The sequence below is a fragment of the Mirounga leonina genome, unplaced genomic scaffold (assembly GCF_011800145.1).
Source record: "Mirounga leonina isolate KUSES-001 unplaced genomic scaffold, KU_Mleo_1.0 Mir_127, whole genome shotgun sequence".
Lineage (NCBI taxonomy): Eukaryota > Metazoa > Chordata > Mammalia > Carnivora > Phocidae > Mirounga > Mirounga leonina.
Window position 1 is genome coordinate 21,348,331 of NW_023270316.1, and position 18,532 is coordinate 21,366,862.

Below are 18,532 nucleotides of genomic sequence, written 5' to 3' on the forward strand. Positions count from 1 at the left end.
CCAATTATTCTAATGTTGTTTCACTTTATGGTATCACTTATCTACCAGAATATCCCCCTGTGATTCAGTAGTTATTTATCTTTTTCTCAGCTTCTTTATTTTTCATCATTTTGTCTTCTATGTCACTAATTCTCTCTTCTGCTTCATATACCCTAGCAGTTAGAGCCTCACTTTTGACTGCACCTCATTAATAGCCTTTTAGATTTTGACTGGATTAGATTTTAGTTCTTTTATTTCTCCAAAGGGATTCTCTAGTGTCTTCTATGCTTTTTTCAAGCCAGCTAGTATCTTTATAATCGTTATTCTGAACTGTGGTTCCAACATCTTACTTATGGCCATACTGATTAAGTCCCTGTCAATCAGTACTGCCTCTTGTATTTTTTTCTGAGGTGAGTTTTTCCATCTTGTCATCTATCTAGAGAAGAATAGATGAATGAGAGAGCAAAATACTAAAATGGCAACAATGACCCCAAAGAAATATAAACTAAACAAATCAGATGAGACCTGAAACAGAAAAAAAAATTAAAAAAAGAAAATATAATGAGACAGATGAACAGAACAAAGCAATACACTGGATCCTGTGTGTATATGATCTGTTTGTTAGAAAACTAGATCCCAAAATCGTAAAGAAAGAAAAACTTATATATATACAAAAAGAAAAATAATATGGATAGAATATAACTAAAAATGAAAATTAAAAGAAATAAATGAAAGAATATAAACGGGCAGGTGAAAAGAACAGAGCAATACACTAGATTTTTGGTGTATTTTAGTCTGTTAGAAGAAACTGCATCCCAAAATTGTAAAGAAAGAAAACTTATATATATACAAAAATAAAATTAAATACAATGAAAGGTTAGAATGCAACTGTAAAAATGAAAATTAAAAAAGACATTGATAAAACAAGAAATTTGTTGAAAAGGAAAGAAAAAAAAAAGTGAAAGACTAAAGAATCATGAAAAAAAAGCCATAAGTTCTATATACTATTTTACCTTAGCACTGGAGTTCTACAGTTCTGTGTGATTGGTAAACTTGGTCTTACCCGGATGTTCTTGCTGATCTTCTGGGGGAGGGGCTTGTTGTGCTGATTCTTAGGTGTCTGTGCCACAGGTGGAATTGCACTGCCCTTGCCAGGGAGCCAGGCTAACTAAGCAGCTTCAGATTGCTCCATGTGGCTTTTGTTCCCTGAAGGCTTTCCATACCACTTTAGAGGATAAGAATGAAAATGGCAACCTGCTAATCTCCAACCCTGGAGCTGAAACCTTAGGCCCCCCAGTCCTCAGTGCACCCTCAGAAAAGTTTCCTTTTTCCCTGGTCTCCATCCGCACTCCGTGCTCTCCCCACCTGTGACCAAACATTTCTATCTGAGGCACACAACCCCACTTCAAGTCTCCAAACCCTGCAAAGTCCTGTGGCGTGCACCTGCGCCCCTCCTCCGAGGGGAGGGAGGGAGATTTTGCCTTGGCTCTCCTGCTTGCAGGGCCCCTGCTCAGAGAGCAGTTACCCAACCATGCTGTGGTTCATGGTTTATGGCAACACTGAGCTGAAAGCCCCCTCATGAGCTCACTGATTTCAGCCAGCTTCCCCACTCCAATGCCTGGGAACTCTGCCACACTCAGACACCCCTGTTCATTCTGTGACCCTGGGGATCCTGAGACCACACTGTCCCACCTAGGATTCCAGCCTGCTTCACCACCTGAGCACCTTTCAGGCAGGGATGTTTGTCCCTAGCACAGACTTCTAAAAGTTCTGATTTTGCACTCCACTGTTTTATCACTCTCCAGTAGCCAGCTTACGGAGTCTCCCTCTACCTGCAGTTTATCTTCCCATATATCACCTCAGATTCACTTTTCTGCACTTCCTACCTTATAGAATGTGGTCACTTTTCTATTTGTAGAGTTGCAGCAATTATTTTCTTAGATTTCCCATTGAGTTAGGAGGTGTTCAGAATGATTTGATAGCTATTTAGCTGAAGTCCTGGGACCAGACAAAACTAAGGTCTCCTACTCCTCCTCCATCTTGGAAAATCAATATTCATCATTTATATCTTTAGTTTTGCCTTACTGCATTGACTCATATCTAGAGATAATGCTAAAAAGTGATGGAGATAATGGGCATCATTTTTTGTTTATGATTTCAGTAAGAATACTTTTTTTTCTTAGTATAAAAGATCTGATTATCTAACTGTGCCTATGGCTTGTTAAGATAGTATCACTGGGTAGTATCACTATTCTAATTTTACTGAATTTTTTAAAAAAATGAAGTATAGCGGCACGTGGGTGGCTCAGTCCGCTAAGTGTCTGCCTTCGGCTCAGGTAATGATCCCAGGATGCTGGGATCAAGCCCTACATCAGGCTCCCTGCTCAGCAGGGAGTCTGCTTCTCCTTCTGACTCCCCCCCCCCACTTGTGCTCTCTCTCTCACTCACTCTCTGTCTCACTCAAATAAATAAATGAATAAAATATTTTTAAAAAATATTTTAAATGAAGTATAGGTAGTGAATTTTTAAAAATTCTTTTTTCAACATCTATGAAAATTATCATGTTATTTTTCTGCTTAATAACTGTATAAAATATGTGTTATATTAATAACTTATCTGGTATAATAGAGTATATCTTGTATTTCTGGAATATACTAATCTTATTCGACAATATTCTTTAATGAGCTGATAGATTCTGATTACTAATTAATTCTGCTTTTAGAATTATATTGTCAAAGCAAGATATCTCTTGCACCCTTCTGGTCCACATTTATGAAGTTCTGGTATCTGTCTCATACTGACTGTCCTAATAAAATTATTTGGACCTTTTCTTCTTTTTCACCACTTTAAAAACAATTTTATTTTTGGGCGCCTGGGTGGCTCAGATGGTTAAGCGTCTGCCTTTGGCTCAGGTCATGATCCCAGGGTCCTGGGATCGAGTCCCGCATCGGGCTCTCTGCTCCTTGGGAGCCTGCTTCTCCCTCTGCCTCTCTCTCTCTGTCTCTCATGAATAAATAAATAAAATCTTAAAAAAATAAAATAAAATAAATTAAAAAAAATAAAAATTTTATTTTTTAAAGATTTTATTTATTTGACAGAGACATAGCGAGAGAGGGAACACAAGCAGAGGGAGTGGGAGAGGGAGAAGCAGACTTCCCAGCAGAGCAGGGATCCTGATGTGGGGCTCGATTCCAGGATGCTGGGATCATGACCCGAGCTGAAGGCAGATGCCCAAAAACTGGGCCACCCAGGCACCCCTACTTTAAAAACAATTTAAGTAACATTGGAATTTTCTGAGTTTTGAAGTTTTGGTAGATTTGCCCTGTAAATTTCTGTGTATTTTTGAAAAGTATAGTATTTTGTAATCAGACTACTGTCTACATCAATTCTACATTTTTGTATTTACAAATACTGAGCTTTGGCACCTTAAAGTTATTCCATGTTTTATATGTTTCCTGAGTATTTGACAAAAAAATGTATTAAATGTATATTCTATTATGAGGGTATAGTATTCAATATATATCCTTAAAATATGCCTCATATATTACTTCACTTTATTTTTCCTCTTTTTGTCATCTAATGAATTTATTTTTGTTTTCTATCAGAAAAATTTGACACAAATGTAACTTGTGTCAACATCTAGGTAATTTTTTTTCTATAATTAGAAAAGTCTTACAAATACATGGTTGTTATTATTTAAAAAAATATAACAATGGTCCTCAGAAAATTGGTAATTTTGCCCAATTTTAGGTTTATAAAACTTGTATGGGGCACCTAGGTGGCTCAGTTGGTTAATCATCTGATTTTGGCTCAGGTCACAATCTCACGGTCCTGGGATCAAGCCCCAACTCGTGTTTCCCACCTAGCGGGGAGTCTGCTTGTCCCTCCCCCCCCCCACTTCTCTTGCTATCTCTGTCTCTCTCTCAAATAAATAAAATCTTTAATTTTTTAAAAAATAAAACCTTTATAAATCAGCTTTGAACTGTTTTCCATGGAGTAGAGATCCAGAACACATAATATTGAATAAGAAATTGAGACCCATATGTGAACAATTAATTTAAGTCAAGTCTCATTGCATTGTCCTTTCTAGTAACAACGCTATCCATAATGTGCCCGGCTAAAGGTAGCACCCTATGATTCTTTAGCACTGGAGAGTTCCTTCTACACTGGCATTTATCCATTATAAATACTATTGAGGGAAAAGTAGTAACTAGTTTATTAAGTGTATGTTTCACAGTATGTTTTTGCATAGAAATATTCATTTTATACAGTTTTTTGAATTAAGAATACTTTTTTTTTTTTCCTGTTTAACAGAAAAGAAAATGGTAGCTTTAAATGTTAACAGCCCTGCCAAGAAGATTAGTAAATAGCTGAGGCTTACCTCAAATTTGGTCTTCTGACCCTATCCTAAATTCTGTCCACTCTGCCAGTGGATCTCCATTGCTAATCTTATATGTACAAGATTATACCTGGTCATGTAAAGGATTTATATATCCAGAATAAAATGAGAAAAGCAAGTACAATGAAAGGGAAGTTTCATACACCTAAAGGTATGTCCTACATTTTTAAATGTTGCCTTTTTTACTTTCATGGAGTTATACACCATTCCATTATTAAATGGTATTTATTGTGATAATGCATATATGAATTTGTGTGGGTATGCAATAAAAATACATTAAACTTATTTTTAAAAAATTGAGTATAGTTGCCACACAATGTTACATTAGTTTTCCATGTACTGGGTAGTGATTGTTTATGCTATGCTTACCACAACTGTACATAGAGTGCTATTACAGTATCACTGATTCTATTCCCTATGCTGTACCGTTTATTCTCATAACGTGGTCATTCCATAACTGGAAGCCTGTATCTCCCACTCCCCTTCTCCACCCCCTTCTCCCTGACAACCATCAGTTTGTTCTCTGTATTTATAGATCTGATTCTGCTTTCGATTGTTTCTTTATTCATTTGTTTTTTAGAGTCCATATATGAGTGAACTCATAAGGTATTTGTCTTTCTCAGTCTGATTTATTTCACTTATTAAAATACCCTTTATGTCCATCCGTGTTGTCATAAATGGCAAGATCTTATTATTTTTTATAGCTGTGTGATATTCCATTTCATATATATTGCATCTTCCTTATCAATTTATGTATCAATAGATACTTAGATTGAGTTGTGTAAGTTCTTTATATATTTTGGATATTAACCCCTTAGTAGAAATGTCATTTGCAAATATTTTCTCCCATGCGGTAGGTTGCCTTTCTGTTTTATTGATGTTTTCCTTTGCTGTGCAAAAGCTTTTTATTTTGATGTATCCCAATAGTTTATTTTTGCTTTTGTTTCCCTTGCCTCAGGAGACATAGATAGAAAAATCATCTTATGGCTGATGTCAAAGAAATCACTTCCTATGTTTTATTCTAGGATTTTTATGGCTTCAGGTTTCATTTTTTGAGTTTATTTTTGTAAATGGTTATAGAAAGTACTCCAGTTTCATTCTTTTGCATGTAGCAGTCCAGTTTTCCCAACATCATTTTTTATTTTTTATTGTTATGTTAATCACCATACATTATCCCAACATCATTTATTGAAGAGACAGTCTTTTCCTCATTGTGCATTCTTGCCTCCTGGGTCATAGACTAATTGATCATATAAGCATGGGTCAATTTCTGGGCTATCTATTCTATTGATCTATGTGTCTATTTATGCACCAGTACCATATTGTTCTTAATTACCATAACTTTGTAGTATATCTTGAAATCCAAAACTGTGATACCTCTCTATTTGTTCTTCTTTCTCAAGATTGTTTTGGTATCAGGGATCTTTTGTGGTTCTGTACAAATTTTAGTATTATTTGTACTAGTTTTGTGAAAAAATGTTGTTGGTATTTTGATAAGGATTGTATTGAATCATAAATTGCTTTGGCTAGTATAGACATTTTAACAATATTGATTCTTCCAATACATGTGCATGGACTATCTTTCTGTTTGTTTGTTTTATTTTCAGCTTCTTTCATTAATCATCAATGTTTTATAGTTTTCAGAGTACAAGTCTTTTACCTCTTTGGTTAAGTTTATTCCTAGGTTCTTTTCTGTTTGTTTGTTTGGTTGGTTTTGATGCAACAGTAATTTGAGTTTTCTTAATTTCTTTTTCTGCTACTTCACTATTATTGTATATAAACACTAATGATTTGTGGGTATTAATTTTGTATCCTGCAGGTTTCCTGGATTCATTTATTATTTCTAGCAGTTGTTTTGTGGAGTCTGTAAAGTTTTCTATGTATAATATCATGTTATGTATAATATCATGTTATCTGCAAATAATATCACGTTATCTTCTTCTTTACCGATATGGAAGATTCGTTTCTTTTCCTTGTCTGATTGCTGTGGCTAGGACTTCCAGTACTACGTTGAATAAAGGTGGCAAGAGTGGACATCTTTGTCTTGTTCCTGATCTTAGAGGAAAAGCTCCCAGTTTTTTCACCATTGAGTATGATGTTAACTGAGTTTTTTTATATATAGCTTTTATTATGATGAGGCATCTTTCCTCTAAACCCACTTTATTAAGAATTTTTATCATGAATGGATATCAAATTTTCTCAAATGCTTTTTCTGCATCTATTGAGATGATCATATGATTTTCATCCTTCCTTTTGTTGATGTGGTTCATCACATTGATTGATTTGCAAATGTTGAAACATTCTTGCAACTCTGGAATAAATCCCACTTGAATGTGTGAATGATCCTTTTAATGTTTTGTTGAATGTGGTTTGCTAATATTTTATTGAGGATTCTTGCATCTGTAATTATCAGGGGTATTGGCCTGTAGTTTTCTCTTTTTGTGGTGTCTTTGTCTGGTTTTGGTATCAGGGTAATGCTGACCTCATAGAGTCTATTTGGAAGCTTTCCTTCCTCATATTTTTTGGAATAGTTTGTGGTGAATAGGTATTAACTCTTCTTTAAATGTTTGGTAGAATTCATCTGTAAATCCATGTAGTTGTGGACTTTTTTTTTGGCAGTTTTTTGGTTACTAATTCAATTTTGGTACTAGGAATTGTTCTGTTCAGATTTTTTATTTCTTCCTGATTTAGTTTTGGAAGATTGTATATTTCTAGGAATTTATTCATTTATTCTAGGTTATCAAATTTGTTGGCAAATAATTTTTCCTAGTATTCTCTTATAATTTGTTTTTTGTTTTTTTTGTAATGTCGGGTAATTGTCTCTTTTGTTTCTTATTTTATTTGCACCTTTTCTCTATTTTTTTTTCTTGATGAGTCTGGCTGCAAGTTTATCAATTTGGTTTACATTTAACTTATTTTAATGGCAAAATTAAATGGGACCAACCCTAAGCCTAGGTCTCAGTTTATTTTCTAAATTATAAAACTCTGAATTGTGGGTATTTTCTTCTACACTACAGATGCCTGAAATTCATGTACTCAACATCAACCTCATGGGTTATTACCAAGTCTTCTCTATATCCTTATCTCAAATACATCATGTAAGGGTTTGACTTACTGTCACTAAATAAGATGTGTAATTTCAAGCATAATATTTACCCAGTAAGTCGAGTCCTATCAAAATCTGGAACAAATTTGAATGATGTCTTATTAATCCTCAGTGATCTTAAATTTTAAGTAATAAGAGCAATGATAATTAAAACAATTACTGCCAATGAATGTCATTTCAGATATTAATTCAACTCCCTATTTTTCACTTCAGGGAGTTTTTACCCAAATATTTCCTGCTTATTTATAGATACTACTTCATTCATCCACTTTACAGAATGAGACATTCTTATAATTTTAGCTATTGTCAGTAAAATCAATTCATATTTTGGTATTATTTCATTTTTCCTCCTCTATTCAGAAAACATTCTCAACCAAGTCTATACAGGTGTGTGTTTCTGCTTTGGATGGATTTTTTTTTTTTTTAGATTTAATAATTTTAGGACATTTTTCAAAACTTGATTTTTGAGGAGCATTTTCAGAAGTGCTCCTTATATTAGAAATATGCTCATATTAAATCAGTAAATGTTGAATTTCAGTCACGTGGTTAAAAAATATTTAGCCAGTAAGTATAGCCAATATCAGACTTCTTCCTAGTACAGTAGCATTGGTCTGTTTCATTTGTTCGTTTGTATTTCAGCAACTTAACACTTTAGAGCGATCAAGCTCATTCCTTGTAACAGTCACTTACCTATGCAACAAAATCCTGAAAATTCGTTTTTTCTTTAAAGATGTCTTCAGTCTAGTTAAATGCTGTAGTCACAGTTGACTAACATGTGTTTCTTAAAAAGGACAATTCTGCTTTATTCTGAATTAGATACTTTTTATACTTCTTTTTCTTATAGAAGAAATTAAATATACACTTTTCACAATATTTTTAATTAAAATTAATTACAGCGTAATTTATATATAATGTTATATTAGTTTCAGGTGTACAATATAGTGATTCAAAAATTCAATATATTACTCAGTGCTCATCATGATTACTATACTCTTAATCCCCTTCACCTATTTCATTCATCCCCTATCCACCTCCTCTCTGCTAATCATCAGTTTATTTGCTCTATTTAAGACTGTCTTTTTTTGTTCACCTCTTTTTTCTTTGTTTCTTTGTTTCCACATATGAGTGAAATCATAATGGTATTGTCATTCTCTGACTGACTTATTTCACTTAGCACCATACCCTCTACATCTAGCCATATTGTTGCACATAGCAGCATTTCATTTTTTACAACTGAGTAATATTCCATTATATATATGCATATGCCACCTGCTCTTTATCCATTCATCTATCACAGACATTTGGGTTGCTTCCGTATTTTGGCTATTTTATTTTATTTTAAAGATTTTATTTATTTATTTGACAGAGAGAGAGAGAGATCACAGGTAGGCAGACAGACAGGCTGAGGGAGGGAGAGGGAGAAGCAGGCTCCCTGCTGAGCACAGAGCCCGATGTGGGGCTCAATCCCAGAATGCTGGGATCATGACCTGAGCCGAAGGCAGACGCCCAACCGACTGAGTCACCCGGGGGCCCCCATATTTTGGCTATTTTAAACAATGATTCAGGGTGTGTATATCTTTTCAAACTAGTGTTTTTATATTCCTTGTGTAAATACCCAGTAGTAGAATTAGTGGACCACATGGTAATTCTATTTTTATGTTTTTGAGGAATCCTCATACTGTTTTCCACAGTGGCTGTACCAGTTTGCATTCCTACCAGCAGAATAGAGGGGTTCCTTTTTCTCCACATGCTTGCCAACATCTGTTTCTTGTATCTTTCATTTTAGCCATTCTTACAGGTATGAAGTGATATCTCATTGTGGTTTTGATTTACATTTCCCTGCTGATGAGTGATGTTGAGGATTTTTTCATGTGTGTTGGCCTTTCATATGTCTTCTTTGAAAAAAATATCTGTTTATATCTTCTACCCTTTTTTAAATTGGATTTTATTGGTGTTCAGTTGTATCAGTTCTTTATATATTTTGGATAATGACCCTTTATTGGCTATGTCATTTGTGGTGTTATAAAGTAGTGCAGTTTCATTCTTTTGCATGTAGCTTAAACATACACCTTTTTTAATGATACAAAAATCAATCCAGATGTAAGAACCGATGGGTGCTAAGCAAGTTAGAATTTATGTAATTTTCAGTTTAAGAGGTGAAAACTTCATATCAAATAAGACTGAATGGGAGAGAGCAAGTAGATAAATGGTTGTTTTCACTGAAACATATATGAATGTTTCAAGAGAAAATTTCAATGCAAACTAGTTTTCATTGCCCTAGTAAAGGAATTATAAATAAGAATCTCAATCCGTAAGTACAATTATTTCTGCATTTTATAGGGCATAATGTGAGCATGAATATGTGGATTGAATAGTACTGTGCCTCAAATACTTCCCCTATCTACATTCTTTTGGAAGAAAGTAAAGAAACCACTGACTTCTTACATTATTACTCTAAGGAAAGTTAATTGGACTGAGAAAGGGTAGCTCATGAGGAGCAGCAAACTCTTCAGAGGGCAGCAGAGTAGGTTTGTTCCATAGCAATAGTAGTAACTATTCAACAAGATATAACATCTCAGGATGTTTCAATGTGATAACATTACAGATTTAAGCAATTAACAGAGTCACACTCTTGCCCCTTACTACCAGCAAAACCACAAGAGATTAATTCCAGTTTTCTGTCTACTCTAGTTACTGATAGCAGATGAAAAGCATGCAGATTTGCTAACTACTTTCAATTTAAATCCATGGCTAAACTCAGATAAGCTTTAGTGCTGCTTGACATATTCTAATATATATATTAGATATACACTTCTGTAGAAGTGTATATATATATTGTATATACATATTATATTATATTTTATACATGTATAAATAATTTTAGTCTATTTATTCTCCCATTCTTCTAAAAATCTATTTCATATCTCTACTCTTTCCAAATCTTCATTCCTTCAAATGTTCTACTGACTCCCAGCTGAAGAGTTTATTTCACTGGTAAAACAAAAAACATAAGAAAAGAATATTACATCAGTTCTTTTCTTATGGTTTTTGTTTTACCAGTGAAATAAGACCTCCCCAAACTGTGACTGGAACAAATGTGACTCCCCAAACCCTGAATTTTATTTTTTTAACCTGTATAAAAATCTGTGAGGATGAAGTGCTGGGATGCCATGGCAACTCCTTAGTAGGCATAGAACTGTATTCCTCTTACTTTTCTGCTATCCTGTTCTTAATAAATCTCTTATTAAATGTTTTATACTCTCAATTTTGACTCTGGGCATCAAATGATTGCAAGATTTCCAATCATGACTTCTGAATTCCAAGTAGAAATAGAAAGGATAAAAGGAAAAGTACACATCTCCTGCTAAATCAACTCCCTTTAAAGGAATTTGCAAGAAGCCTACACTCATTCCCTCTACTCATATTTTATCATCTCTCCATTTCATGGAAGACTGGGCACAGGGAAATACTAATAACAGAATGATTCTGTAGCCATGAAAGATGAGACAATGGATATTGGATTAGCAGCTAACAATTCGCTGTGTGTCAAAAATCTTCACACTTGATCATAGCCCAAAGTCTGAGAAATGATAAAAACTTGATTCAAAATATGAGATCTCTGAGTAATGAGTAGTCCTTTCAATCTGATCTGGATTTTTTTATCCTGAGGAGAAGGAAGATATAAAGTACAACACAATATATCTGGCCCATCACACCCAATATACAATAGTAGGGAATGTAAAGGAAAATCACACACACACACACACACACACACACACACACGCAGAAACCTTCCCAATCAGAAAAGAGAACAGAAAACACACCAGGCACTGGCTCAGAACAATGATCAAAACCCGTTTATGAGGACTAACTGGCATTTCTTACCCTGGTTATAGGATAAGGCCTTCACTTTCTGGTTCCCCTCTGTACCTGTGTCTCTTTATCATAAATGAAATATTTCTTCACTATTAAGTACCTTTGTGACTCATTCTGAGATGAGTATTGAGGAAGAAGGGGTTTCACAGAACACTTCACCCTTCACAGACTAGTATAGTTTTGGGGGTTTGGGGTTGTTCTGAGGGCCATATAGTCACATGCAAAAGGTGTGTGTGTGTGTGTGTGTGTGTGTGTGTGTGTGTGTGTGAGAGAGAGAGAGAGAGAGAGAGAGAGAGAGAGAGAGAGAGAGGAGAGGTGTGGATGGTAGACAGACAGGGACAGCCAAGTTTTAAATATTTTTGTAGTTCACACTCTCAAAATTCTATACGGTTACCTTTACTTTCTGGGCAATTCCTTATGTGACTAATTACAACTAAGAACTTGTTTAGATATAGTTTTTTAAGCACAAAGATTCTTGTGTTTTACTTACAATTATGTTCCATTTATCTTCTCAAGTCTTGCATTGGCAGTTACCCTGAAACCATATAAAAGTATAATTAAGAAGAAAATATTTTAATGTTGTCATCATGGGTAAGCTCAATCTCAATATATGGCAGGGATTACCAGTGGAAGATGCTTTAAAAAGTCTATAGCATATAGTTTCTCTCCTGTTAAGATTAATTCTCTGCAACAACTGCTTTAAGAGCTCTAGTTTGAGCTACAAAGCAGTAGCAGTTGGCTTTTTTTCTCTGTGCTGGGCTCCAAATTATAGGACTCTCAGTGAACTCTGATAATAGGGCATAGGCAGAGAACATCCCTACTATCAAAACAGTATTTCCTCCAATTTTTGCTTGTAGCCTTGATAACTTGATCATGAATTCATCTTTTTCTTGAAGAACTTTACTGAAAACAGCCTAAAGGAGACATCCTGTGGAAGGTTCTAAACATTTCCTATCATTTTCTTTAGTTTCAAAGTCTCAGTAAGCACATAGTCTATTTTTAAATATATACCAAGTAAAGGTTTGACCAAATATTACTTAGTAGTAGTAGTAGCAGTATTTCTTAATATACAACTCTATTTTGGATATATACTTGTGTAATGCCTCCTCACCACCTCTGTTCAGCCACATTTTACTTTGTGTTACTACCAACCTCTCACTTCCAAATTATGTCTATTTTAAGAATTGTGTTTAGCAAACACCAGAAAAGTTCATAAATAAGTTAGAGGTTTATTTTCTTTCAGGTAAAACATACCTGAAGGAAGACAGTCTGTGTCTGCTTCTGGTGTCTTCCTACTTACGAGAAATGAATAGTGAGTGTCTTCTGTTCTCTGTATTAGAGAGACAAGATTCCTGATGGAGATTCAACCTACTCTTCCTCATTCTGAGGAAGTAGACAGAAGGATGGGTAAGGGAGAAGATTCTTTGTTTTAGTGATCACAGGCAACGAATCATGCTTACTCTCACTAGCAAAATCTATTGCAAGACTGCCTGTAACATTTAGTTTTAAACTAAAAATATTGTCCAACTCCAGTAATACAAGGATTATTTAATAATTAAGAAGGGGAGATTGATTATTGAAAAGAGTACATGATCCCATCATCACATCTGCATGTGTATTCACTCTTGCTTTATCTAAATGAATATTTAGGCTCCTCATGAAAATTTTTGCAATATATTAGCAATATATTTGATGTTTCTGTATGTTAGCTCTTTTAAATAATGCTGAAATGAACAGGGGAGTACATACATCTTTATTTAAAATTAGTGTTTTCATATTCTGATAAATACTCCGAAGTGGAATCGCTGGATTATATGGTAGGTCTATATTTTTAATATTTTGTGAAACCTCCATACTGTTTTCCATAGTGGCTGCACCATTTTGCATTCCTATCAGTGGTGCACAAGGGTTCCCTTTTCTCCACATCCTTGCCAACACTTGTTATTTCTTCTTTTTGTTGTTTTTTAAATTGTTGTTTTTTGTTTAATATATATGGGCCATTCTTACAGGTGTGTGGTGGTAGTTCATTGTGGTTTTGATTTGCATTTCCCTAATGATTAGTATTGTTGAGCATCTTTTCGTGTACTTGTTGGCCATCTGTATGTCTTCTTTGGAAAAATGTCTATTCAGATTGTTGTTATTGTTGTTGTTTTCTAATGAGTTGTAGGAGTTTTTTTATATATATTTTGGATATTAACTCCTTCTCAGATATAAGATTTGTAGATACTTTCTCCCATTCAGTAGTTTCCTTTTCATTTTGTTTATGATTTCCTTTACAGTGCAGAACCTTTTTAGTTTGATGTAGTCCTACTTATTTTTGCTTTTATTGCCTTTCTTTTGGTGTTGGTTTAAAAAAAAGTCATAATCTCCAAGACCAATGTCAAGGAGGTGACTGCCTATGTTTTGTTCTAAGAATTCTGTAGTTTCTGGTCTTACATTCAAATCTTTAATCCATTTTGAGCTAGTTCTTATGCATAATGTAAGATAGACCAGTTTCATTCTTTTGCATGTGACTGACAAATTTTCCCAACACCATTTATTGAAGAGACTATCCTTTTCCCATTGTATATTCTTGGCTCCTTGGTCATAAATTAATTGATCGTATTATGCATGGGTTTATTTCTGGGCTCTCTGTTCTGTTCCATTGATCTATGTATCTGTTTTTATTTCGACACAATACTGTTTTATTATAGCTTTGCAATATTGTTTGAAATCAGGGATTATGATGCCTCCAGTATAATTTCTACTTTAAAACATTTTTTTAAATATTTATTTATTTGAGAGTGTGAGAATGAGAGAGAGAGAGAGAGTACACGAGAGGAGGGAGGGTTAGAGGCAGAAACAGGCTCCTCACTGAGTAGGGAGCCCGATGCAGGACTTGATCCAGGGACTCTAGGATCATGACCTGAGCCAAAGACAGTCGCTTAACCAACTGAGCCACCCAGGCGCCCTACTTTAAATCATTTTTGTTATATACCATTTTCTACCAGCTAATGCCTCATTTCTTTCTTATTGTTTAACTGGTCAATGAGGTTGGCATTAGCTGCATGTAGCTATTTAAATTTAATTAAATATAATAAAAATTTAGTTTTTCACCTCCATTGTACACATTCAAGTATTTAGTAACCATATATTACTACTGACTGTCACATTGGACAATACTGATGATACACCTCCACTGTTGTAGAAAATCTGTTAGAGAGCTCTATATAATGAAAATAAATAAGCTTTTAGAACCAGAAGAGAATAGTACATATCAAATCTTGACAGATGCAGCAAATATTTTATGTAAAGGAAAATGTATAGCCTTAAGTGCATAATTAGAAAAGAAGAAAGTTTAATTTTTAATGAGTTTATAAAACAACAAAATATAACCCCAATATTTATAAAGTATATAATAAGAAAATAAATAAATAAAATGGAAACTAGACAAATAAAGAGGATCAAAAAAGCCAAAAATTGGTTCTTTGAAATTAGTGATGAAGTTCATCAACCACTATTCAGGCTTATCCAGGAAAAACAAATGGAAATAATTCATATGGAATTAATGATATTTATAACAATGATTAGAAAGAAAATTCAGATTTACTATTCATAACATTGTTCAATAAATTTAAGCATAGGCAAATATAGTAATATCTAAAAAAATGTAACTTACTAATACTAAGTCAAGAATAAATAAACATCCTGAATAATGACATAATTATTAAAATAATTAAATAGTAGTAAAAAGAAAACACTAGCACCAGAAGATTTTATAGACTAGTTCTACCAGATTCTCAGATTCTCACTATTATATTAAACTAGACAGTAGAAAAGAGTTATATTCTGAAACTCATTGTGTTCATTCATTAAACTTAATACTATTGCAGAAAAAACTACAAAAGGAAAATACAGAACGATGAACAAAGATGAACATTTTTACTATATATTAGTAATTAGTATTAAATTCAGTAGTATATAAAAAAAGTGATATAACATGAATAAATAGAGTTTATCCTTAAAAATCCAGGTTGATTTAACAATAGAAATATATGAATATATTTGCCACATTGCTAATTAAAGGTTATGGAATCATTTTTATTGATGTTAAAAAACTTATAAAAATATATATATTTGGTATCCATTTATTATAACTATTCTTAGCAAACTAGAAATTGCAGGTAACGCACTTAAACTCATAAAGGATACACACAAAAAATACTCTATAACACACCCCATTATTAAATTTTAAAAAAATTTGTAGTTCACACATAATGTTGCATTAGTTTCAGGTGTACAACATAGTGATTCAGTAAGTCTGTGGGTTATGCTATGCTCACCACAAGTGTAGCTGCCATCTGCTACTGTACAATAGTGTTTCTGTACCATTGACTACACTCCCTATGGTGTGCCTTTCATCCCCGTGACTTATTCATTCCATAACTGGAAGCCTGTATCTCCCATTCCCCTTCACCCATTTTGCCCATCCCCCAGTCCTCTCCCCTCTAGCAATATCAATTTGTTCCACATATTTATGGGTCCGTTTCTGCTTCGTGTTTGTTTGCCCATTTGTTTCTAAGGTTCAACATATAAGTTAGATCCTGTGGTATTTGTCTTTCTCAGTCTAACTTATTTTATTTAGCATAATACTCCTCTTTAGATCCATCCATGTTGTCACAAATGTCAAGATCTCATTCTTTTTTATGGCTGAGTTTTATACACACACACACCTGTATATATATTGCATATGTTATATATGTAATATATATATATAATACACACACATATGTATATACAAACACCACATCTTTATTCATCTATTGATGGACACTTAGGTTGCTTCTATCCCTGACTTCTGTAAATAATGCTGCAGTAAATAAGGGTGCATATATCTTTTCAACTTAGTACATTTTGTTTTCTTTGGATAAAAAATACCCAGTAGTGAAATTACTGGTTCATATAGTATTTTTATTTTCAATTTTTTTGAGGAATCTCCATACATTTTCCCATAGTGGCTGCACTAGTTTACATTCCCACCAACAGTGCATGTTGAGCTTGAACTCATGTCCCTGAGATTAAGACCTGAGCTGAGATCAAGAGTTGGACACTCAACAGACTGAGCCACCCAGGTGCCCCCAATAGTGCATGTTAATGGAGAAGTTTTTAAGTCACTCTGTTTAAAATATGAAATAAAATATGAATGTCTCTTATTGCCATTTCTGTTCGACATTGAAATGTTAGTGCATTAAAAGTAAAAAGAAAATAAATACAAAGGACTTGGTAAGAAAAAGAAAAAACAAAACATTTGTTATCTAAAAGCCTATTATACTGTCCATTTGCCTGTTTGCTCTCATTTCTTCCCTGTTCCTGTTCAGCTTTGTTCTGTATATCAGCATTCTCCAATTTCCAGACTTCTATGAAAATTGGCTTCCTGGTAGGTGCAGCCAATCGAAGCTGTCAGCAGAATCTTGGAGGATGGGAGTACCAAGAAGCCTGGGTACTTTCTCTTGCTCTCTCTAAGGTGGAATGTCCAGCAGCAACTCTGTCTTTTTTTTTTTTGGTTTCAAATTGCAAAAGACATTTCCTCTATGATCAGGGAATCTCTTTATTTTCCACTCTCATCATGGTTCCAGCAGTTTCTTAGCACATGGAGTTGTTACTGACTTTAAAGTTCTGATAAAAGCATTCTTGGATCTGATGGACATAGGAACTTGATTGGTTCTTTCCATGGTCTGGATCAATGTAATTTAGTCTTTGTTTAGGCCTCTTGACTAAATATTGGTAACTATTAATGATCGAAATATTGGAGTCTCATATACTTGCATGCTTACGGATTTTGTGATTTTAGAACTCAAACAAGAGTCTAAGATGAACTCTTTCAGGTAATAATAATGTATTCTGCTTGTCATCGAAAAAATGGTTTGAAAAACTTAATCATATGTGGAAATTAATCTGCTTGTAAATTGATATTCATTTGTTAACTTTTTATTTATTCTACAAATACTTATTGAGCCTGTTATGTGCTAGGCACTGCCCTAGGTGCTGGGGATATGGCAGTGAGTGAACATGTCAGAAAACCCCTGTCCTGATAGAGCTGACTCCAGAGATTGTTGTATAGAATGAGTGATGATTATGCATCTAATGAAATGTCAGTGTGCTTTGGAAAAACTTTCAATAATATAAACATGTGAGGTGCCTGGGTGGCTCATTCAGTTGAGCGTCCAACTCTTGAATTTGGCTCAGGTCATGATCTCGGTGTTCTGTTTTAAGCCCTGTGTTGGGCTCTGTGCTCAGTGGGGAGTCTGCTTGAGAATCTCTCCCTCTCCTTGTGCCCCTCCTCCCACTCATGCTGCAGCTCACTCTCTCTTGCTTTCTCTCTCTATCTAAAATAAATAAATAAAACTTTAAAAAATAATACAAACATGAAAATTCTGGTACTGTGATAAATCCAACATAAACAGAGTAGAAGAAATTTCCTAGATATCATACATGAATATACTGAAATTTTGTATTAGATTATTTAAATTGTGATAAATAATGAATCTCATAGTACCTCTATTATACTCAATTTGGGGGAAAATATGAGTTTATAACCTTATAAACAAGTCAATTTCTAGTTCAATTCCACTTCAATTTTGGGAAAAATATGAGTTTATAACCTTATAAACAAGTCAATTTCTAGTTCACTTCCACTAAAGTGATGAACATCTCATTCCCAAAACACCAAATTTCTTATGATGGCTGCAGTAAATCCACCTTTTGTAACTTACTCTTTACCATTTTCAGTTCAGTAAAATAAGCATAAGAAAAATCAAACAATATTATAAGCATACAACTACTAATGAATCCATATCTCTGAAAGTAGAGCAACTTTTATATCCACATGGAAAAAATATATCTTCTAGTTTTTTATATTCCTTTAACAATGTAATGCAAGCTTCTTCTATTTATACTGTATAGTTTACCTTAAGCATTTGAAGATTCATGAATTTGTACATCTGCTAAACCTTAGAACCTGGCTTAAAAATGAAATAGATTTTGCAAGGAGAAATTTATAATATTAAAGTATACCTCAGGCTCTCAATATTTTATGCATTAAATTTGGGAAATTTATTATGAAGTGCATGACATTTACTCCAATATTTTTTAAATCTGGTTTTCATTAATTTTCCAGCATTTACCAAAAAAAG